A 24476-nucleotide genomic window follows, 5' to 3' on the forward strand; every position below is an offset into this window, starting at 1 on the left:
GGCTGGCAGGAAAACACCCCAGACATGCAGAGAGAAGATGTGGATTGTGGTCAGTGTCTGTTGCACTTACCAGGTGAGAAAGTTTCCTCATACCCCCAGTTTCTGTTCTTCCTTATCATGACCATGGCCCTGCCTAAATTATGACTTGTTACATAGATTGATGAGATGGTGAATATAAAACTATCTCAAGTGTAAGGAATTATGAAGATGTGAAAAATTACCTTATTATTATAACTTTGTAAGTTGGTCTGCAAATATAGGTCACTGTGGCTTATAAGCAATTTGCCTTAAAATTGGAGACCGATAAAATGCTTGAAATGAAAGGCAAGTGTATTTCAAAACAGAAGTGATAGGAAGCAGCTTTCTTTTTGTGCAACATCCTATGAACTCATGGTTCTCAAAGTTCAGGATATTGCTGCACTTGGCAGCCCAATGTGTTTTGAACAGCACAGAATTAATCCTTGAGTCACTCTGTAATACTGAGTTAGTGCCTTTTTACTGATACCTCAGTCATCTTCTCTGTAAAGTGGGAAGAATTATACCACCTCCAACTCAACTTACAAGGACATCAGGAAGGATAGATTTTTAAAAAAGAAAAAATAACTAGAAAGTACTCTTGATTACTTTGAGAAGAGGTTGGTATAAATATGAAGTGTCACTATTATTGTGAGGCAATCTTTCCCACCCCCACCATATCCCAGAGCTACATGTGAGCTGTGTGACAGGCTATTTTTAAATTCTCATCTCTGGAAGCATATGGTCCTACACGGTGCCAAAAAAAGAAAACTGACCTGCTTCTATTTGTTTGCTTGTTTGCTTTGATCTGATGGAACATTTTCTATGTTCTGTTAAAGATTATCTTTTCTACCCTAAACTTTTAAAGTGAGTATTAACGTTTTTCTGCAACAGCCTGAAATAGACCATGGCAATATAACTTGCTTAGGCAACCATAAAAGACCCTTCTAGGACAATGGTGTGTTTATACAAATTTCTTTCTCTCTGTATCACTCAGAAGTTTTAGGGTTTCCCTGGTTGATGTTATGATGATGATGAGGAGGAGGAGGATTACTATTATCATTATTTTGTTTGTTTTTATGCTTTTGTTAGTATCAACTACTACTGACTAATGCAATGAAACACTTAAACTCATGACCGAAGCCCTTTCCTGCTCCAAATATATGGAATATCTATTCTAAGCCTTAATTTTGCTGCCCCCTCTAGTTGACCTGACTTCAACTCCTCTTCTTGGGTATTTGGCAAGACTTCTGAATATAGTCAAACTTCCCACTCATTGGATTTGATTTCTGACAACAAATCCCTGGAAAGATATCCAGCTGATCAGTCATAAAAGAAAAGAGATGAAAACACCTATTTCATGGATTCATGGGACCTGACTTTTCTGAAAGGGCAAAAAAATTTCCCAGTTGAAGTAAGAAAAAGAATAAGAAGGATCCCACAAATCTTTCTCTTTTCTTCATTTTATTTTATTTTTTTCCATAAGGTCCAGAATCAAACTCTTATGTCTTTAGGTCAAGTGATAAATAAAAATAGAAGAGATGAGAATTTTTACACTTTATTCAATATAAAAGATAATTTATAAATGAGGGTGTTAATGATAACTCAGGAAGACAGAGCCTGCATCTTCAATTGAATTGCTGAATAAAGGAGATGTGAGAGGAGTTTAAAATGTTCTGTATGACCCTGGGGGCCAATGCAGAAAATTTACAAAAACTCTAAATAAAAAAAAAATTGTGACACTACAGACACATTCAAGCAAGGAAGTTCTTCCTCAAGTAGTAACAAACTCCCATCACTAGAGAGGTTCAAGAAGAAGAGGAATAAGCCCTTGTTGGGAATATTGGAGTATAAATTCTGAAATTGGCCATATGTGTGACCAGGTGACCATTATGGTCCTGTCTAACTCTGAAAACCTATAACTTTATAGATCAGCCAGCAACTTCGAATCCTTTTTAATAGACAGACAGATGGAAACCTGGAGACCAATTTGGGTTTTCAAGAGTCTTTCAATGTACTTAGAAAGATCCTCTCTCTTTATTGTCCCTCTTTGTCCATTTAACTTAAATTTCAAAGTTTAGACACCAACAGTGAAGTAAGTGTTAAAAAGACTTTTTCTCCCCCTGCAAACCGAATTATCTCTTACTTATACCTATTTCTCTCTTATCGTTCCCATTGGTCTGGTCCAGGACCACATCACCTCCAGCCTGGACTCCTGCAGCAGTCCTTTTCTTTCTTATACCTCCCCATAAATCCATCCTTTACATAGGAGCCCTCCCTAATCATTTCATCAAAATCTATCATTCATCTCAAAACTGCTCTGACGTTCCCTTTCTTTTAATTCTCCCCAAATTCTTAAATCCATAATTCTAGCTTAATTAGGGGTTCTAACTCCAGGTAGATTAATCTACCAAGAAAACCCTCTACTAATTGGCTCAGTTTTGCCATATCCATAAAGACTTTCTTGTTCTTCTCTAATTCATCATTCAAATCAAACCTCTCCTCCTCTAGGAGGCATTCCCAACTTCTCCAGCCTGTTAATGATCTCCCCTTCTCTACACTCCTAGAGGTCTCAGAATCTTTAGCTATCATTTAAGTAGTAAACACAACCTTGAGGTGTTATATATCTGTTTCGGTTGGGTATATCTTGGTTTCCCAACACAAGGTTATAAGTTCCTGGATGGTAGGGACCATCTCTTTCATTGCTTTTGTAACCCCCTTGGTGCCTAGCACGCTGTTGGGCATAGAGTAGTAGCAAAAATCTTTCACACTCATAATAAGCTTTAGAGTTTAAACAGTACTTCTACATTTCATTTATTTGATGCTCATAACTAGGTGAGGTCTGCATGGCAGACATTAAATAGTATCATAGGGTGAGGAAACTGAGTTTCAGAAAGCTTGTTACATCTGCACATGAAACAGGTTTTCTAGTCCAATGCTCTCCAATAATAACTATTAAATGAGTAAATAAATGAGTGGATCCTGGACTTCAAAAATTTGTGGGTTGCAAAAGGGAAGTGACCATGCATTTGGCAACTGTCCTATTCTGTTAATGTAAGTTGACCTCCAAAATAGGCCAAAGAATCCACTTTGTATGGATGGTCTCACTTTCAGAGATAAATGGTCCATGTCTCTGACTTTGGTCATGTTCTGCAATTAGAAGAGATGCCAGTGAGAACCACAAGTGCTTTGGTACGTGTTTGTATGGGAGTCTAGATGGAAAAGAGCAACCTCAGGCATTGCTCTGGGCAACCTCTAAGCCTGCCCACCTTGAGGCTTTCAGGGCTCTGTGACTAAGGCAGAGAGAAGAAACCTGTCTGAAAGAGGCCTTAGGCACCAGATGGTGCTCAGTGCCCTTTACTTCTTAAACTACTAAACCTACCCAATCACATTTAAATAAAATTTAAAAGTCTTTAGAAATGTGATCCTGTTCCTCTAGAAATTACCACTGAATTTTCTAGTAAAAAGTCTTCCAGCTTTATTCAGCCAACTTCCTTTCCTCCTCTTTTCTTTGACAATGAAAGCAGCTCTGGTGCCAATGCTCAGATCTAACAGGTGTTTGATGACACATGTTCTGTGGTAAATGTTTATTATATAAGTCAAACTAGCTACCATAGATTTGAGGCATCATGGCTGTTAATCATAAAACTGTCTTTAAAAACCAAAAGCCCAAGAAATTCAACAAAGATTTAATATTTTTTCTTCTTTTATGTTCTTCGTGTTCTCCCCACATTTGAGGTAACAGAGAGAGAAGACAGGCGAAGCCAGGAAATGGGAACTCAAATCCTGATCCTGCCCCTGACTGACTGTGGGACCCTGGGGAAGCCATTTTTCAGCTTTTGCTCTTTTGTGCAGTGAAAAGGTGAGGGCAGTGACTGCTGAAGTCTCTATACATTCTGATGTGTCCTGATCAGAGGACAAAGCAGTTAAAAATAAAAGACATTTTAGTCAAATAGAAACACCTGCTTGCCTTTCCTTGCTCAGAATGTGCTTTACAATAGGGCTCTCCAATCCTTGGGCTGCAGACCAGTACCTGGTCCGAGGCCTGTTAAGAACCAGGCCGCACAGCAGGAGGTGAGCATCTGGAGAGGGAGCGAAGCTTCATCTGTATTTGCAGCCTTTCCCCAGCCCTAGCATCACTGCCTTGGCTCCACCTCAGACCATTAGGCATTAGATTCTAATAGGAGCATCTGTCCCTGGGACCAAAAAGGTTGGGGACCGCTTCTTTACAAAACTGAATTTACTTCTTTTTTTATTGGATCATTCTCTAGTAAGGAGCAAGGGGAACGGTGCTGCTCACACCAGCATGGAGAGGGTGAATATGCAGGCATATACGTGAGGAGACGGCTATACTTGTGAGTAAAGAAGCTGCAGATGCCACTAATTACTTTGACTCCATCACATTTCTTATTTCAGTTATTATATTATATTACAATTAAAAGACCTTCAAGATATTTAAAGTATAAAAACCTACAGAACACTTAAGAAATTCTCAGTCCCATGATTGTTCCTAAAAAGTCATTCAGAAACTTTAATTATGTAATTTAGATTCTATTTTTGGAAAAAATAAGTGATAAAAAATATATCAAGAAAAAATAGATAGATACCGTCTTGATATTCTTTTCCCCCAACACTTTAAACCAGCCCGGGTAGAACCATACTGTAGGTCTTACCACACATTAAAATTTGTACCAAAATGTTCACACACATTAAGTTCACTTAATCTTTGAAAGAGCCTTCTGAAAGAGCACTGTCACTGTCTCCATGTTACAGGTGAGGAAGCTGAGGCTCTAATGGGTCTAGCAACTTGTTAGTGTATTCAAATAATAGATGGAAAAATTGCAGGTTTACCCAAATCCCATGCCTCACGATCTGGACCTTTCTCTGCTACTATGCTCTGAGGCATTATTCCACAGTATCCCTCAGAGAGCTCTCATTGGCCTCAAGCAGAGAAGTGAATCTACAAGACTGGATCAGGGGTGAAGTCCTTATTCTCTAAAGGACTAATATAGAATCATAGGCTATCAGAACAGCACATCTTCCCCAGATATCGCCTTAGCCTTTTTCTTCAGCTGTGTACCTGTCTGGTACTCTGGGAACAATTTGTAGCAAAATCAGCCCTGAAATTCTTCAGTTTCCATCTTATATTCTTCAAGAGACTTGGTATTAAAAACCAAAGTGATTTAGCAAATTCAATCATTAAATAGAAGACTAAGAGTTATTTTTTCAAGCCATTGAATAGTCCTGCTGGCTAGTGTTGGACAGAGTTAACTTTTACCTCAATTTCTTCAGTGACTTACGTTAACCAGCCTCACTAATATAATATAGAGGGGCCAAGGCAGAAAGAAATGTGACTGAGTCATTAATTCTTGACCTTCAGTGTGTTTTGAAAATGTGTTGTGAAATGCTTACCAATCGATAATTCCATCACCGAGCAGTAGAGAAGCTGGGAGTTGTGCAAGAGGGGAAGCTGAGCATTAATGCCAGGTCACTCAGGAGGCTCCAAATTCTTGTCGAGGGTAGGACCTAAAACAGGACCCAAAGATACAACGTCCTCATAAATGATTTTTAAGGTATGCATGTGAGGAGGGGCTATGCTAGTGAGTGAAGGATGTACGGACACCACTAGTCAAAGAGAGGACCAAGGACAAAGGAGGAGTGAAAGTAAACACCTTTCCTTGCAGGGAATCTGTAAAGTGGGGCTGACAGTTATTTGCAGATACTCCCAAGCTAGTATACCTGTCCTTTTCTGTCAAAGGATAAGAAAAATGCTACACAAATGCTACTAGATATCCCTTCTCTATGCTCCAGACAGTAGCATGAACTGCAAGTATTGCAAGTGTCCTAAATGAAGGGGTGGTGGGTGGAGTATTGGTACAAGGGGAAGGAAAACAGAACAAGGGGATAGAAGACCCAGTTCAATTCCCTGTCTGCCACTTGCTAAGCCTATAACCGTAGGGGTGGTCACATCAGTTGTCAGATCCTCAGGCCTTTCCTCTCTACCAAGAGATAAAGCATCTGTTCCACAGACCACACATAGCTCAGAAGTGATGAGGGATGTGAAAATACTTTGCAAAGTACATAAATATGAGAGACTATTTAGAAACCCATCTATCTGATTTTGCAAGCTCAGATGAAAAGTCTCCCATTTAAGGAATGGCATGGCCTCATGAATGGAGTATGACTTGTGGTTAGAGGCAAAGTCAACACCGAAAATGGTCTCATGCAGATGACAGAGGAGACCTTTCAAACTCTTAGGTTGTGCCAGTTGCTGTTAGCTGTAACCAGTGGTGTGCTGATGAGTGTTTAACAACTGGTTCTCTGGGATAAAAAAGCCCTGAGTCATAGCATTTGCTGATTTCTATGATAAAAATTCTTGCACCGTGCCTGATTTCAAGCTACCGATGTGACAAGAATTTGGAGAACAGCAATATCCTATTTGGCTTTGAATTATTATTTACTTCGCAAAATTGATTACTGGATATTATTATTCATTACTTATTAATCTATTTAATCTATTAATCTAATAATCTTATTAATCTATTATTCATTATTAATCTATTACTTATTAATCTTATTACTTATCAATCTATGCTGTACTAGCCAAGCTTTACACGGGAGCTCCCATCCTCTCTGGAACGTAAGTAGAGCCATGCTCAGGTGGGGCCTGCGTGACATGGAGAGAATGGCCTCCAGGGCCTGTGGGACCACTTGGCTCTCTTGTACTAGGCCTAGGGATGTTGGAAATTGCTTGCACCCACAGTATTTTACACCAAATGGCCCGTGGAGGTTAAAAACAAGATTGAGCCCAACTCTGTCAATCTAGAACTGTAGCAGTACCACTGAGGAGCTAGGCAACGGGAGTCTGCTTGAAAAATGTCCCCAGCCAATTTTGAGGCCATCTTGGAGGCAGGGATCTGTGCGTGTTGAGGGTTGGGATGTGACCTGGGGAAACTGTATTTTAAACAAGTGCCGTAGTTAATTCAAATGCACTTGACAAAAACTCTATATGATGTGACACTTGATGGAGTGGGACAAGGAAAAGATTCTCCATTGATGCTATGCCAGGTCCTTGATTAAAGCAATACCTCTTAATGGAAACCCTGGGTGTGCAGGGAGACACCCTTATAATACACTTTCTGGCTGAACTCCTTTTTTCCATTAATATAATATTACTGCCTCTACCCACTTACCCACACAGAGGGTGGTCAAGGCATACAGAATTTCCTGGTGAGGCATACAGAAAGTCAGCCGCTGAGTCCTTTGTAAAGAGCAAAATAATTCACTGTCTGCCACTAGCTCCTACCAAAAGTTAGGACAGAATGATAATTTCAGAGAAGTTTAACGAAAGTACTGTCTATCTACCCACACTTCCAGATATCGTAAATAAAAAGTTCTGTTTATCCCAATACCACTATTCAGCACATCCTACATTAGACCTCAAGGGACCATGTAAAACAGTGTTCTTTCTTTTCATCCGCCCAGTTGGTCAACACTCATCAGGCTCCAACTATGGCAGGCATATACATAAATTTGGAAATCTAAGAAGGGTGAGGTATCCTTTCTGTCTTTAAGGAGTTAACATTCTTGGAAGATTCAGAAACAAAGCAAACAGTTTATAGCACTACTTGGTAAATATAACCGAGACATACCCTGGTACTGGGAGAAACAGGAGGGGAGAACCTACCTGTAATGGAAGTTGAAAGGGGATGAGAAAGATTCCCAGAAAGAAGGACACCCGGTTTGTAAGGGAGGAGGGATTTCTAGTCAGAAGGAACAGCCTGTGCAAAGTGCAGAGGCATGAGCTGTGACATGTGCTTGTGTTAGAAAATTTATAATAGGTGTGGCAGCAGATAAGGCTGGAAAATAAGCAGGTGAAACACCTCATTTGCCAAGCCAGGAGTTTAGATTTCACCATGAAGGCAATGGGTAATCTTTGGAAGCTTTTCAGAAAGATTAGGTTTACATTTTTTTTTTATAGATCAGTACCTAGAGAGGTGGTATGAAGAACAGGTTGAAATAGTAAGAAGGCAAGTTAAGAAGTCATTGCAATAGCACAGGTGAGAAATGTTGAGGCCTTGGCAGAAGGTAGTGGTGATGAGGATGGAGAAGAGAGGAGGGATTCAAACAAAATCAAGGAAACAGTGTCCGGGATTGATTGCATGTGGGTTGGAAATTAGGGAAAGAGTCATCTGAACAACCTGAGATTTTTCTGGCAAGGGCAGCTTCTTTATGTGATGCTTTAACTGAGAAAATGAACACAGAGAGATGAAATAATTTCAGAAAGAAATTAGCAAGTTCATTTTAGAATATGTTCAGTTTGAGGTGAGTCTGGAATCCAGGCGAAGAAATATAGGCACTAGTTAATATGGGTCTACAGTTCCGAAAGGGCAATAATGGAAATACAAAAACTTTCCTGCATGAGATGTAAAACTCTTGCTAAAGACATATTCATTATCTTTGAGGTTACTCAGTATCAAATTTCTTTTCAGAATTAGTACCAGGAAAAAAAAAATCAAGGAATCAAGACACTCCCTTTAATCAGAAAAAGAAAATTATGTAAGTCATCATTTTTACTTTTTTGCTCTGCCTACCGGGAAACTCAGAGTTATATTTACTGCTCAATTACAATAACTAACATATTACTTTCTTGACATTTTTATAGCTTTAATTTTTGATTTACAATTTAATATCCTCAGTGTATGTCTCATATTATAAGCTGCTTCCACTTCTCGTTGGAAATAAAAAGTATGTATGTTTTCATCTGACATTATTAAGATTAGGCCTTATCCACTTCAAACATTTTTAAGCTCTTAAAAAGGAGTTTTTCTTTAAAATCTATGAGAGTAACTTTTTTGCCCCAGGTACAAAAGAGAAAAAAAAAAAGTCCTCTTCAGAAAGGGTATTGATCCTTAAGGACTGGTTAGAATAAGGGTGCCAAAAGCTTACAGATTATTATAAAAACTAGAGCCATTGACTCGAAATGAGCATCTAAGATTCACTGCTGGTGGGACTGCAAATTGGTGCAGCCACTATGGAAAACAGTATGGAGGTTCCTCAAAAAACTAAGAACTGGTCTACCATATGATCCAGCAATCCCTCCACTGGGTATTTATCCTGAAGACTTGAAAACCCACATCCAAAAAGATATTTGCACACCGATGTTCATAGCAGCATTATTCATGGTGGCCAGGACATGGAAGCAACCAAAGTGTCCTATGATAGATGATTGGTACCTATATACAATGGAATATTACTCAGTCATTAGAGGAGATGAAATACTGCCATTTGTGATAACATGGATGGACCTTGAGATAATTGCTAAGTGAAATAAACCAGGCAGAAAAAGTCGAAAATCACATGATATCACTTACATGTGGGATATAAACCCGAAAGCAACAAATGAACAAGACAAACAAAGACTCATGGACATGAACTATAGACTAGTGATTACCAGAGGATAGAAGTAGACAGGATAAAGGGGGTCAAATATGCGTTGACAGAAAGAAATCTAACTATGAGAGGTGAACACGGTGTAAACATATATATGCCTTACTGTTAAAGGGTACAGCTGAAACTTATGGATTTCATTAACCAATGTCACCATAAAAAATAAATAAGTACATTAAAAACAAACAACAACAACAACAACAACAACAACAAAGAGTATCCAAAAGGTATCAGGAACAGAATCTGAGCAGACAAGTTCCAACCCAGCCCCTTTCCTACTTCTCATCCACGGGGAACTCTTCACTTCCAAAATGAGACAGAGCCCCAACATAAATAGCATCTTGGAGGGTTTGGATAAATTCCTTTCAGGTTATTAAGAGATACCTTTAACCTATGAGGAAAATGAATATGTCATAATTAATAGCGTTGTTATAATTTTTTAATACCCTTACATCATTATCCAACTTAACCCTCCTCAGTGTTCTGACAGGTAGGTAGGACAGGAACTGTGATTATTCACACTTTTATAGCTCGGTGTCCTCTTGCGTAATGTTTCTGGGGGGCACTCTTAGGAAAAAACACTGTGCTGGGATTACCTCCTTCCACTTAGCCCATTCATAGTTAAACAACTACAATAACAAGAGTAAAAATGATGCTGCCTGATTTTTGCCAGCACTTTCAGTTTCCAGAGCACTGTCACGTCCATAATAATATGTGACCCTCATAAGCACCCCCTGAGGTAAGCTGGGAATGATTTATTATCTTAATGTCTTAGATACAAAAACCGAGTCTCAGAGAGGTGTGCTAATCAGTTGTACTCTCTCTGAGCTAGATTTGTAGAATTAAAGGGAGGGCACTCCGACCCTTTGCTCTGAGATGTCCCCACGCCATGCCCTGCAGCTTGGAGTCCTCTCAAGCTTTCAAGGGGAGGCCCTGCTTTAGGCTTCAATAATTCACTTACTGGCATAGTGAGATGCTAATAATAGAAACTACCAAATAGGCAGTTTTAACTAATCTGACTTCCCTCTTCACTAATAAATGCAGCCACTTGGTCCCACAAAATCAGTAGTGGGTTAGGACCCCATATTCCCTTCTGATAGAATTCACCTTACCCTGGTTTCACCAAATAATAGGCTTCAGAGAAGCCAGTCAATAAAGCAGCAATCTAAATAATTTTCATGGGCATCAGTGAAATTTAGAACAGTGGAGAATAAATAGGTCTCAGTAAGACTCAGAAGATCTTCTTCGCCATGTGGCCTTGTGCAAGTCACTTCACCTCTCTGAGTTTTACTCCCTCTGCAAAGGGGTCAGTGATAACCTCTGTGCTTCCTCACCTCACAGGCTGGTTATGAAGATTATAATTGTGCATTATTAGCATCTTATAAATATGTTCTCGGAAGATGAAGGGTACTCTATCCTATTCAGGCAGGACATTCCATACCTGTTACTCAAGTGCAGAGAGGTAGAGGAGGAAAGGCATGGGTCTTGTGAGGCAGGTGCCACTGCTCACGGCATATGCAGCATGGCTCCCGTTAGAGAGAAGAGAGATGCTGGAATGACACACACGGTTACATAATCCAGGCTGACGAATCTCTCCAAAAATATAGTTAGAAAGTTCTTTCCAACAATCGATTAGTTCAACAATTTTATTCCCCAAGGAAGATAAAATTTATACAGTTCCTATAATCAATCAATCCCATAAAACTCTAGTTGGAGAGTTGAAAAATTTTGAATAATAGACTTTTTAAAACTAAAGGTGGCAGACTAGAGGTGGACACTAGGCCCTTTAACACATGTGAATGAAAACATCACCTTGGTCTTTAAGAGTTATTAGGAACTCTCAGATTTTTACTAGGAGACCAGAATTCAAAAAATCATAGACAATAGAGCCAGACAGAAAACCATGTAGAGGCCATTCTTCTCATTTTACAGAGAAGGAAACTAAGACTGAGAGAGATATGACTTGCTTTCAGTCATTTAACAAGGTAGAATCGAAGAAAAGTATGAATTGTCTGCCTTGCTGCGTTTAATTCAGTGCACATTTACTGAGCACCTACTAAACTCCTGCTGGGGAAATGAAGGTGAATAAGCCAGAGAATCCATCTTCAAGAAATTCAGAGTCCATTTGGGGAGATAAACATGTAAGCAGAATGGTTCTGGCATTAAGTTGTATATGCAATAGCAACAATGATATACAGAGAATTCAGATTGGTCAATTCTGTCTAGATTCGAATTTTAGTGTATTAAGCAGACAGAGTGGAAGAGCATTCCAGGGCAAAGGGAACAGAGTGTGCCAAAGCGAGGGGATTATGCTGAGACCCACACACAAACAGTCTGACACAGCTGGGGGGTTTTATTGAAAGTGTTTCAGAGCAGTCTTGGGGGATGTCAACAGGTCTCAGTTGCCATCCTGCAGCTCTTTTGGCATGCCCTCTGGGGCTGTGGCCTGTGTCTACCTAATGGACCAGTATAACACTTGGCCAAGTGCTGATGCATTTGGGGGCTTTATGAATTCTCTTTGAGGAGGAGAATATTGAGAAGAAGAAAAGAATTTGGCACTCAAGTGAGTCAAATAAAATGTAAGGTGTGTCCCAGCTCCTCAGGGCCAGCTCTGAGCGGTTGACCAGACATCCAGGGTCACCTCCCCTGGTGCCACTGGGTTCTACTTGGGAACACCAAGTCATTTTTCAGCAAGTAGTTCTTAAGCCACGACACTTCTGACTCACCCTTTGCCTCCATAGGTTTACCGGCATAATTGATCCCAGAGCTTGGTTTCTGCAATACCCGTTGGTTTCCTAGGAAGTAATGGTCTATTCATGCTCCCTTAGAGCATCAGCACAACCCGACTCCCTGGGAAATAACATGGAGGGAAATGTAAGAAGCAGACATAAATAGTCCTGAGTTGTGTAGTCATCCTTTTGGGTGCTTTGAGCTTCCTGTCCTGAGCTAAGGTTTTCTCTTGGGGTTAGCTGAGGCACTGAGAGATAAACAAAGCTTTAAAGAGACTCTCCCCATTGGGAAGCTAAAAGCACTTTCAAGATGCTGCTTTTTTCTACCTTCTGCAGAATGTGCCCCAGCTTCCCCATCATCGCACCCTCGTGAAGACTTTCTTAAGGTGTGTGTGAGAAGAGGAGAGACTCCTTGAGTATGAAACTGCTCACAGGCATCTCCTCCATATCTTGGGTCTACAAAATGTCAAAACAGCAAGGCAAATTGTGCCAGGATTTATCATGGTTGTTGGGTTGATATTCAGCACCCAGCAACCCAAACAACCCTTAGTGACTAAGGTTTTTTTTTTTTCCACTTACACCTGGTTCTTTTGTTTTCATCACACAATTGTGTTAGCAAATGAGATCCGTGAGTAAGCAAAACAGGTCCTTAATGATTCTCCTGTAAAAACATTCCTTAGCCTACTACAGATCGAGTCAGGGGATATTCAGTCACATTAGCTTTTCAAAATATACCTCCAAGCCATTTTCACCAGGTAGTTGCTGTGATCTGAAAATCAAGTGTGTGCAAAAGCAGGCAGCCAGTGGCTTTCAAGTGAATGAGAATAGGGCAATGAACAAAATGAAAAGCAAATCACAGATGCACTTACAACTTTTGTAACCGACAAATGTTTAACACCAAGAATATGGGGTGGAGATCTTACACATCCATAATAATATGAAAAAAACAATAGAAAAAAACTGGAAGATTATATGAGCATGCAAGTCACAGAAAAAGAAATGACCTTTACTCTGTGGAAAGATGCTCAATTGTGCTAACAATCAAAGAGATGGAAATTTCATAATTAAGAGATGCCATTTCACACCTATCAGATTGGCAAAAAAAATTTTAATCTGGCAATATGAAGTTTTTATGTGAAGATATAAAGCGACAGCAAAGCACAAGCACGCTGATGATAGACTTGCAAACGAATACAACACTTGGGAGAGAAATACGGCAATATCTACTAAATTCGATGCTACCTTTTCTCGTGTCACAGTAATTCCACTCTATTCTCTGCTATACAACTGAGGAAAATCCTGCACATGTACACAAAGAGCTTTGTACAAAGATGTTCACTATATTATTGTTTATAAGAGGGAAAATAAGTGTAAAAGCACAATAATAGGGAAATGGTTAACAAATCATGACACATTTATTTAAAAAATATGACATAAAAGCTAAAGTGAATGAACTAAAATGAATATACCAATATAGTTACACTAAAACAATAATATTGATAAAAAACAGTTTGCAGAATAAATCAGTATTATATAATTCATATACATTTTAGGAACATAAAACAAAACCATATATTACCTTGGACACATACTTACGTTCCAAATATAGACAGGACAGAGGCTTGCCATCTTTGGGGTAGCAGTTATTCTGGGGAAAAGGGAAAAGAACTGGGAAGAGGGGAGATACAAAGCGACTCAGTCTTTTTTTAAAATAATGTTTGTTTCTTTAAATAGCTAAAGCAGGTATAAGGAGATGTTAATATTCTTAAAAGTCAGGATGGTGGGAAGATGATATAAAGGTCAGGATGGGTTAGGTTTTGATGCGGTAATAAAAACCCTGAATCTCAGTAACTTTAAACACTGAGAGTTATTTATTTATTTTGGTATACGGTGAATCAGCAGAGAGGTTTTTCTTATTGTTGTCACTCAGGGGTCAAGGCTGAGAGAACAGCCACCACCTCTGTGCTGTTGGCTATACCAGAGGGGAAAAAAAAAGAGCAATTCCATGTTCCAGCCTAGAAGTGGCGTAAGTTGCCTCCTCTCATAATTAGTTGTATGGTCCTACCCTGCTCAAGGAGGCCAGGAAGTACAATTTCTCCATGAGGCCTGAAGTGGAAAGAATTGGCAATATTTGGCTAATGGCAAGAAAGTTTACTACAACGGGTGTTTGTTATAATTCTCATCATCCTTTTTCACATGTTTGAATTATGTTTCATAATTTACAAAATAGAAGGGGGAAAAAGCCTTAGTTTGGGAATCAGACATCTGAGGAAGAGAAGTAAAAGAAGCAAGGTGGGTGGCCAGAGGTGTTCAGCTCCATAGGTCCGTTCCCGGACCTGGACCTGTCATCATGATTACCATACTCCTGCTGATGCTACAATTATCCCTTCTTCAGAAACTGACCTCCATGTAAATGACTCTGAGCTGTTTGACCTTCCTTGCTTTCGTTTCTTCCCAGGAGCAGAGCAGGCAATAGGAAGCTTGATACAAAGAGATGTGGTACAGAGTGTGGATTGTAAAGTGCAAAGACTTAACTAAATCTCGGGTATGACACTCACACTTCCTGTTACCTTGGGCAAGTTAGCATACTTCCAGGGTCTATTTTCCTCACCTGTAAAATGGGTTTAACAATAACACATCTCTGAATAGTTGTAATAATCAAATGAGATATGTAAAGTGCTTTGCAACTGTAACGTGCTGTACAGACGTTCACTATTATTAATGACCTAAATTTTGCTACAAGGGAAGCCTCAGGCCAGATTTACATTTCTGGTCGACAATGACTCATACAACTTCCTTCATCAGAGCCATCTGGTTGACAAAATAGGCCTAGGCATCATCCTGTGGATCCACTACTTATAGAATCTATTGATTTCCTCTTGTAAAAGTGAGTATGGGTGTAGGGACTGAGAATTATTGCAAAATCCCTAGGGAGAAGAGGTGGGGAGGGTATGGTTCCTCCGAACGAGGCCTGGATGGGAAGAGACTCTGGGCCTAGATGGAAATCTGGGTGCCTGGGATTCACCAAATATCTGAGCTGGATGATTATAGAATGGAGAGAACATCTCTTCTAGTCCCTTCATTTTCCAAATAAAGAAACTGAGACCAGGAGAGGCATAAAGGGTAGCCCTTTCTCCAATAGTCATAGGAAGAGAACAAAGAGACCTGGCATTCAGCCTGGGGTCTTTTATTCACCCTTAGAAATCAAGGTTAGCCCCTTACTGTCAAATATTTCAGTTTTCTTACATATAAAATGAGGAGCTTAAACCCAACTTCTGTGGTCATTTCTAATGCTTGCTGCTTTAAGACACCTAATACCATCAAGTATGAAATGCCGTAGAATCCTCTCTAAAAGTGTGCTTTCTGGTTCAGGTTATTGACTTTGCAGATCTGGCTCTTAGGAGTTCTTGCCTTTTGTCCCCATACACCTTAACTGCCACCTGTTTACCTTCCTCTCTATCTTACTGAAAGACTGTTTTGGGGTCCTGATTGTTTTCTTATAGATTTAGTTCTTTTGCCTCCCCCCTTATCTAACAACTATCCCTATAGGCCATTGTTACCTGCTCTGGGGATAGGGCCAGAAAAGCCTTCCCTGGGCAGAAGAGAACACAGGACATAACTCAGGAAACAACTCACGGGCACCTGCGTCTGACCCCACAAGTCACTAACAGAGGATGCTTTGCACAGCAATATTGCTGCTGATAGCACTTCCCCAGAGATCACAGGAAGCTGTACAGCCAGATGCAAGGTTGTCTGACCCACGGCCCCAGGTGCATCCTGCTCTGGGGAAAGTAACCTTCACAGGAGGATCTCTCACACCTGGGCTTTGCCCCTGAAGCTGTCAAATGCTCCTCCCAATAGTTGCTAAGTCATTCTTCCAGCAATTCCCAGAAGCAGAGAAAAGACTGATGTCTCCATCTGTAGTAATAAGAGGTGTCCATTATACCCGCAAGCCACTTTTCAGTTTATAAAGCACTTTCATGCCCATCAGCTCTTCTTATTTTCACATAGAACTGAGAGTTAGTCAGGGAAAAGATTATCCTCTCATGTTCTAGATGAGGAATTTCATGCGAGGCCCAGGGAGGTTGAAGGACTTACAGCCAGATCTCCTGATTCTGGTTCTTTCTCCATAGTACTATTAAAATATTATCATCTTGTTATAAAATTATATTAATGACCAAGCCAGAGGGCCAGTATCAAAATCAGTTTATATATAAAGGTCTTCACCAGCTCACTTCTGCCATTCAATAAACAGTTAAGCAGAAACCATTTCTGAAACCAAAACAGCATTTACATTGTGGTTTGTCTTGTATCTGATTTCTAGAATCCAGGTCTTTAATATCTTTCTGCCTGTCGTCCACTTTTACCCTCTAACTAGATTTTTAATTTTGAGTTAGTACTACTGAGGATAGGAGGGTATAAAGTAAAAGCTAACATGAACTCCACTTGCTATACCAGCTCTGTGTGTGTGCGTGCGTGTGTGTGTGTGTGTGTGCACGCTTGTGCGTGCATGTACAACCTTAGAGTGTCAAAGGCATAAGCTGGTTTTAGCAGGAAACTCTTTCCCTGCTGTTTAAAATTCTCAGTTATTCCCTATTGCTCAGAGTGGTTCATAGATCAACAGCATCGGTGTCACCTGGGAGTTTATTAAAAATACAGAATTTCAGGCCCCCCACCCAGACTTAATGCATCAGAAACAGTATTTTAATAAGATCGCAAAAAATTTGCACATAAAGGTTGAGAAACACTGATGTAAAGAATATGGCCCAGATTCCTAATCCGTGTGGTAAAGTCCTTACTTATGCTGGCTCCCTGAAGACAACACTCACTAGTCCCTCGCCTCCTGACGCTTCCCCTCTCACCTTTTCTCCTGCAATGATCTCTTCCCCTGTTATTTCCCTGAACATAATTATTCCCATTCTTTGAAGTCTGGCTCAAAATTCACCTCTGCCAAGAAGCCAATCCAGATCTTCCCACCAGGGAGTGATCATTCTTCCTCTAAATCTCAATGGCACAGGTCCTGGACTTTCTATCTTGGATCATAATTTTTATAAGCATGATTTAGCACCCCCCTCCCTCCAAATTATGAACCTTTCAAGGTCAAGGTCTAGATCTGATTCATTTCTATATTTCCCAAAGCTGCACGATACTTTGCAAACTTCTTACCACAAACTGGTTCCTCAATACATTTGTCTTTACTGTTACTTTCTTTCTCTAATTGAGGTATCCCGAGAGATTAAGAAATTCGGATTATTATTCTTGTTATTTTAGGCAACCATTGCCACATATGATTATGATCTGACTTGAAAATGTTTACGTAAAATATTTAGTAACTGTCATTAAGCATAAATACAGACACTCCCCATGCATACATACTTTGTTCATTTCATTTGTTCTTCACTGTTAGAAGAGCAATTGGCCAGAATTTATTGAGAGTAGAGGGAAAATGACTGCTATACACATGATGTGCCAATTCCAGACTAATTTAGAATCTCACCAAGAGACAATAAAGACTTTTATCCTATTACAGAAGGGAACATAGAACCTAGATCCCAAAGTTTCTATCAGGACCTGCATTTGGGACAAGCAAAGGTCCCCTGGCCCTTATTCAGTTGCTTAATGGAGAAGACTCCGAAGACAGAATGCCACTGGTGTTCTTCCAATTTTAGAGTCATCTGATTAGAATTACAGTAAATGCATAGCTCAGTTTGCATTGTCCTGAGGTAAACCGCAAACCAAGCTGCTCTGGTTGGAGCATCTGAGGGTATTGAACTCTGAAAGTCTACTGCCTCATCATAGCGGGGTACTCATGAAAGGGCTAACCTGGAAAGGGGACAGACGCAAGTCCATTTCTGGGGACACTGGAGCTCTGGAGGTTAGAGCTAGATGTATAACTTCATTAATGTTCAGAAGAAAAACTCAAATCACACATACTCCAGACATAAAGCCAACCTGGACCTTAGGGAAAAAGGTTTGTCTTTGGGGATAATTTTAGAATTAGTTGTTCTAGTTTATTTTCAGCTTATTAGCATCAAACCTTAAGAAGTGGTCTACAAAGCCATTTTTTTTTAACCATGAGATAGTATTTTGGTCCATGGCTAAATGGATTTTCTTACTCTGTCTGACTGTAGAAGAACAAGGCAGGAATTCTATGGAAGAATCACAAACCTATCCATCTCCTTCCACCTATTCCACTCATAGCATTAAGTTGGGGAATTGTGAAGGTATTGGACCAAACTTGACTGTGGTGTTATTGTTGTTTCTAATTTAACTACCAGAGTGTTAAGCATTACTGCCCCAAGCCAGACTGTGGGAGGTGGAGGGAGGAAGGCACCACACTTTTAAGCCACCAAGTCAAAATGTTATTGGATGAAACTCTGCTCTACCAGACTACAAAATGGGTTTTCAAAGGGAAAGAGAATGACAGAAATTGTCTTTCCAGAGCAGTAAGCATCATAATGGAACAATGAGAAGCACCGCCGTGTGATGGGAATCGGTCAAAGTTCTCTGTAGGCCAAATCACAAACTAGAGGACACTTTGGAGATGAGTTATGGAGCCTCTGTTTCCTCATCTACAAAATCAGATTGATATGTGCATAATGAGAGACTTACACAGTTACACATTATATATTTTTAAGGTAGCAGTTGAGTTCTAGTTCTGCAGCTTGCTAGCTGGGCGACTTTCTGTTCTTTTTCCACATTCAGGCTTTCTACCTCATGGGGTCATCATGAGCATCCGAAGAAAGATACAAGTTGGGGGTTGCCTTGATTCAAATTGGGAAAATAGAGTCTACTTTCTCATTTTCTAAGATAGGAGAGATGAGGAAGCTCCCCGGTAATAGGTTGTTTTTTATAACATTAAAGCTTTTGCCACTTCCCATATGTGTTTACATGCACATATACACACGTGTGATTCTAAATATATACTTTTAAACTTTATCAAGTTTAACAAGCAAACTTCTAACTTTTAGGGAGGTTCATTGTCAGTTAGGAGCCGGGAAAGGGAGCATTGGGTAGTGTGGACAAAAGGGAAAGCTTTTTTATTGGAGCAAACCAATGTGCCCAGCCTTATCCTGGCTATCCCCGATCACGCCATCTATCATCTTTTCCTGGCCTACCCTGATTGATTACTGAATTGCTTGTATTATAAATTAACTTAAACTTAATTTGGCATCAGTTCAGAATTACTGTGCCCTCATCAACAGAGAATCTTGAAATTATGTAGAAGCCATCCATGAAATATGGGCACTGAAAGTGTTGTGGAGAAAACTCATGTACAGGTTGGGATTAAGTAATTAGACAACAGCAAAACAAGAGAGCAAGCCTTTAACGGATAACAAACAGGCAAATGGTGATACAAAACCAGATTAAGTACCACCCAGAGTCTTCCTATGAGAGCTTCAAGTCCTAGAAACAGTGTGTTAGGGGCTACAAAGACTCAAATATCTTGGAGCTACCACCTTGTTTAGAAGAGAGGGAAACAGGGCCTCAGGCTGGGAAAGCAATCGTGACCCAAGGTCACAAAACCAATACATGACAGAACCCAGGCTAAAAGGTCAAAATGCCAGTTGACATTCTGAGGACTATCACTGTTCTTCGAGCTCTCAGGAATGGCAACTTATTGAATAACATGTACACATTGCTTAATTTGTTTCCGAAGGTTGCAGAGTCTAAGCATTCTTAGGCTCTTGTGAGACAAACTGGGAAACTCTGCCAGGGCTTCAACTCTCAGAAAGTGGGCAGTTTAGTGGTGCAAAATCTGGATTCTACTCCCAGCTCAGACACTAATCCTTGTGTATCATGTGCTTTGGCTCAAAACCAAAGCCCCTTTGTAGACCAGAAAGAAAAATGGTACTAGACATTAAGAAAAACGAACGCAGCTTTCTCTTTTCAGGAGCATCCCAAGAAGCACAGTGGTGGTGTCAGTGCCCTGCATCTCTTCAAAGCCCTCCTCTTCCTTTAGAAACAGATGGATATGGAAGTGAAAATCACACCTACTAAAGGCTGACGAGAATAAGTCCTGCGCTGTGTGTACGTGTGTGTGTCTAACACTTCGAGACTCTTTTCTGACTTCTTACATCAACTCCAAATAGTTTGTCCTGTGAATGTCTGTAGATTTTTATTTTGTCATTTCTTATTAGTATCAGTATTCTTAAAGGTACACAGGTATATTCTATTCCACTTTCTAGATGAAGATGCTTCGACACAAAGGTCCTGGTACTACAGAGCAAAACCCAGGAGTAGAAGTCACTGAAAGATCCAAGCCCAGGATTCAGCTGCTGTTCCCTAGGACACACACAAGGGTGTGGCTTCAGTAACCCCAACAAGGTACCACCAGCTTCCAGACTATCCTCCGTTGTTATTTCAATGGAATGCTTGTTATATCACCTGTCTCCTCTTTGTTAATGCCATCTTTCTGGAATAATATTTCTTGTTCCCTATCCCCATCTCCACTACTCCCTGAGCACATACACAGTATTTTGCATATAGCAGGTACTCAACCATGAGTTGACTGAATGTCATCTTTCCCCAGAGATGATATAAGGAGGCAGAGCAACATAAGGGAAATAGTGTGAGCTTTGAAATCATTCAGACATATCTACTGTGTAACTTTGAGTAAATGGCTTAACCTAACGAGCCTCAGGTATCCCATCTGATGATAATGTCACTGCCCTAAGGCCATTGTCTTGGGGAATAGATGTTAATACATTTGGCATTTTCTTGGCATTCTGGAGGCGCTCCATCCACATCAGCAATTATTCTTCCTTCCTTCCAGGGAGTCACAGAGACTGGCTAGCCTCATTCCTCCCTATACCTCCTTAGAAGCAAACAGTGGTAAAAGGACTGGAACCCAGAGTCTGAGACCCTTCCTCTTATTCCTATCTGACCAGCAGATGGCAATACCTATGCCCTGTGGCTCCTGTCCAAAACCTTTCTGTCCTGATGAAGGGGAGGTGACAGGAATAAGCTCAAAGGATGACTCAGCCTCAGTGACTAAAGTGAGGAGGTGGTGGTGGGAAGGGCATGAGGGCTGGAGAGGAAATGAGTGAACACTAAATCTGATAAAGGATGGCTTCAAGATAAAGTGATTTGGCCCTGGTGCATTTCTGGCCCTGACATGGTATAAACTAGGAAGAGTCTGAGGGCTTTTCCATGACTTCCTTTACCTTACTTCATAGTGAACTTCTTACTGGCCCAGAGTAATTGCTCAGCATGCTTCTACCTTCTGGGGTCCTTCGGCTCATGTACTGAAACATATCTGAACAGCACTCTGGGTGAACTCATTTTTAAAAAGTGTCCCATATCACCAAAATCAGTCTTCATGGGTTCTAAGCCTGACAGCCACCTGATTTCCAAACTTGGTCCCTCTCTTACGCTTCGGATTGTCTCTACTAGCCTCGTCACCACACTGATATCCCCAAACACTGCACATGTAACAAATTTAAAACTGAACACGTGATGCCCTCTGTACCTCCCTCCCTCAGCTCTGTCTTCCTTGGCTGTACCACCATCTACCCAATCACTCAACCTAGGCCGTGAGACATCTGCGTCCTGCCTTTACCTATACTCCCCATCACTCTAATATCCATGTCAATTCCAGTTCCTGAATTTCTCACATTCATGTCCTTCTCTCTTTCCCACCAGCAGCTGACTCTGGCCAGGCCTCTGTTGTAATTAATGATGACTTTTAGGTATCCTCTAACTGGTCTCCCTAACCCCAGTCTTTCTCCAGTCCATTTTCCAGACTGTCTGCAGAATAATATGTTCAAACCTCATTTGTAATTTTATTATCACCCTGCTTAATATCCTTCAGTGTTTTTTCCAGTTCCTACAGAAAACGGTCTAGATTCCTTTGTCTGGTGTATAAGGCCCTCCATGATCCAGCGCCTGCTCGCTTTCTGTTTTTGCCTGTTAATCCTACTCCACAGACTCATACATATAGAGACATACCCTAGATATGCCTGCTAATCCTACTCCACAGACTCATACATATAGAGACATACCCTAGATCCCAGCCACCCTCAGAGTCCTTGAGTCACACCTCACTCTCCCACCTTTGGGTCTTTGAACTGAACATGTCAAAGCACTCTTTGCCTTTGGCAAAATTATTTATCTTTCTAGATTCAGCTCAGATGTCATCCTTAATGTATGACCCTCTAAGCCAGAAATGAGTTGGTAGCTCCTTCTCTGAGCCCTCTTAAAACATGATCAATCTTATTAAGCTCCTGTTGGCATTGTGACTTCTGGTTTATACATGTCTCTCTCCTATAGACTGGGAGATCCTTGAAAGCAAGTCCGCCCATAGACTGCCTACTCAGCAAATGTTTTTTCAATAAATGAAATATCAAAGACAGGCAATGAAGTAATAAAGACACTTTTGTCCTCTGATCCTCCATATATTAGGATCCATAAAATAGGTATCTGATCCAGGTACATTACAACTCTAACAACCTCAGATTTTATACTACATTATCCTTCAAATATACAGTTCACACTTCTGGCCCACTCATTAGTAGGAGATATTGCTGAGTTATTTTTCCCAAGGAAGAAGTGGGATGGTAGGTCTACCCACACTGCATAATGGCTGGTCTCAATAGCTCCAATTAAAGTCACAGAACTGCTCAAAGACAGCGTTCTACACAGGGATACAGGAACTCAGGACCCATATGGCAGCAGACCAGGACTCTGGCCCTATCCCCAGCACAGTCATGGGTATCGTCTGCCCACATGGGTGCTTTTTTGTGGGCACTAACACAGGCATTGTCACAGTCTTCAGGCAGGCACAGAGGGTGACACATCTGTGCAAAGGAAGCCACCCACACAGTCTCACCTCCCCCATGTCACTGTCTCCATGATCCCCACACCTCCCAGTACTACCCACACCCTCACATACTCATAGAGTGTTAGGTTGTCTATCTGCAAATCTGGAGTTTTATGCAGTAGACCACAGTATCTTTCAGCAGGCGAGACAGGTGCACTCATATTGTGATGACTCTCCTCCTATGACCTCCATCCTCAGCCTGCCCCCTTGCTGAATAGCTTCTGCCAGTATGCTGGCATGAGCAAACCTGATTCACCTTTCAGATGTCTCTGGGAAAAATATTCTATTTCCTTGAGCCTCAGTTTTCTCATCTATGAAATGGGACAAGTGGCCTTGCTTACCTTCCTGACATAGGTATTACCAAGATGCAATGAACTAATGCATATGAATGTGGCTCATAAGCACAGACACAATACAAGTGTGCAGGATTCATAGAAGTGATACTATTGGTAGACACTAGGTTCTGCACCTCTTCAAATATAAAGGGACAGTTCAAATCCATGTATTTATTGAGTACATACTGTGGGCCAGACACAGTGCAAGGAATTGTCATAAATCTTAACCATAACTCTTTCATAGCTAAATCCAGTAGTGCTATAGCTTAATACAGTCTGAAGTCAAATGTTTCATGTTATGAGGTTTAAATATATATGTATGTTCATGCATTTTACGTATATGGGAATAGAAACAATATCTGCGTATTTTTAGGTGAGTGTGCGTGAGACAGAGAGAGAGAAAAATGAAGGGAGAGAGGGAAAATATTTGATCATGATTCAAGAATAAAATGTGTCGTTTTGAATCTTAACTATTTATTACTTACTAGCTTTTTGACTGGGAAAAAGTTTTGAATTCACTGAAACTCCAACTTTTCCATATTAATAATGGAAATAATAAAAGCTCTCTCTTAGGTCTGTTGTGCAAATTAAACAAAATTACGCACATAAAATATCGCTGAGCTCAGAGAGGGCTCACTAGATGCCGCTGCCCCCATTCTGCGTTCTGTTTCACCAACACGCTATGTGACCTGAGGCAAGTCACTCACCCCCCGCTCACATTTTCTCATCTATAGAATGAAAAGGATGGTTCTGTGGATTCCTTCCAGGCTCAGGATGCCTGAGTCAAGTATCACATATCTATTTTATGCATGTACATGGATTTAAATAATGAGCACGGCCACAGGGAAGCCCCTTCAGCCTAGTGTGTGCTCCCTTTCCAAAGTGTTTCCTTTCTCCAAACATGCCATTTGCTGGCTCTCATATTCTCAATACAGGGCCCATTGATGGCTATGAAAAGGAATGTCCAGTGCAGCTGCGGGTCCACTTGAGCCCTCCAAGTAAGCGCTCTCAAGCCTGCTCTGTCTGTGAGCTCTGTGTTCTCAGGAGCCTGTTGTGGCAGCGATGTCTGGAATCCTCAACACCTGCACGTCAGCTTCCTGGGCATTTCTACCCTCCTCTCCTCTC

At 40.7% G+C, this 24476-nt stretch overlaps 1 long non-coding RNA gene across 3 annotated transcripts; it reads right to left on the minus strand.

Moving 5' to 3' along the window:
- Positions 1 to 1509: 1509 nt before the first annotated feature.
- LOC118601653 lies at positions 1510 to 24476 on the minus strand. Of its 3 annotated transcripts, none has more exons than XR_004950458.1 (3): positions 13791 to 24476; positions 12192 to 12315; positions 1510 to 5541 (listed from the first exon to the last, which is right to left on the minus strand). It is a non-coding gene; the product is annotated as an uncharacterized LOC118601653 (long non-coding RNA). The 3 variants fall into 3 exon arrangements; XR_004950456.1 differs by lacking the exon at positions 1510 to 5541 and adding an exon at positions 9626 to 11015; XR_004950457.1 differs by lacking the exon at positions 1510 to 5541 and adding an exon at positions 9626 to 9856 and having other exon boundaries at positions 10907 to 12315.

The sequence above is a fragment of the Rousettus aegyptiacus genome, unplaced genomic scaffold (assembly GCF_014176215.1).
Source record: "Rousettus aegyptiacus isolate mRouAeg1 unplaced genomic scaffold, mRouAeg1.p scaffold_m13_p_4, whole genome shotgun sequence".
In the NCBI taxonomy this organism is placed as follows: Eukaryota; Metazoa; Chordata; class Mammalia; order Chiroptera; family Pteropodidae; genus Rousettus; species Rousettus aegyptiacus.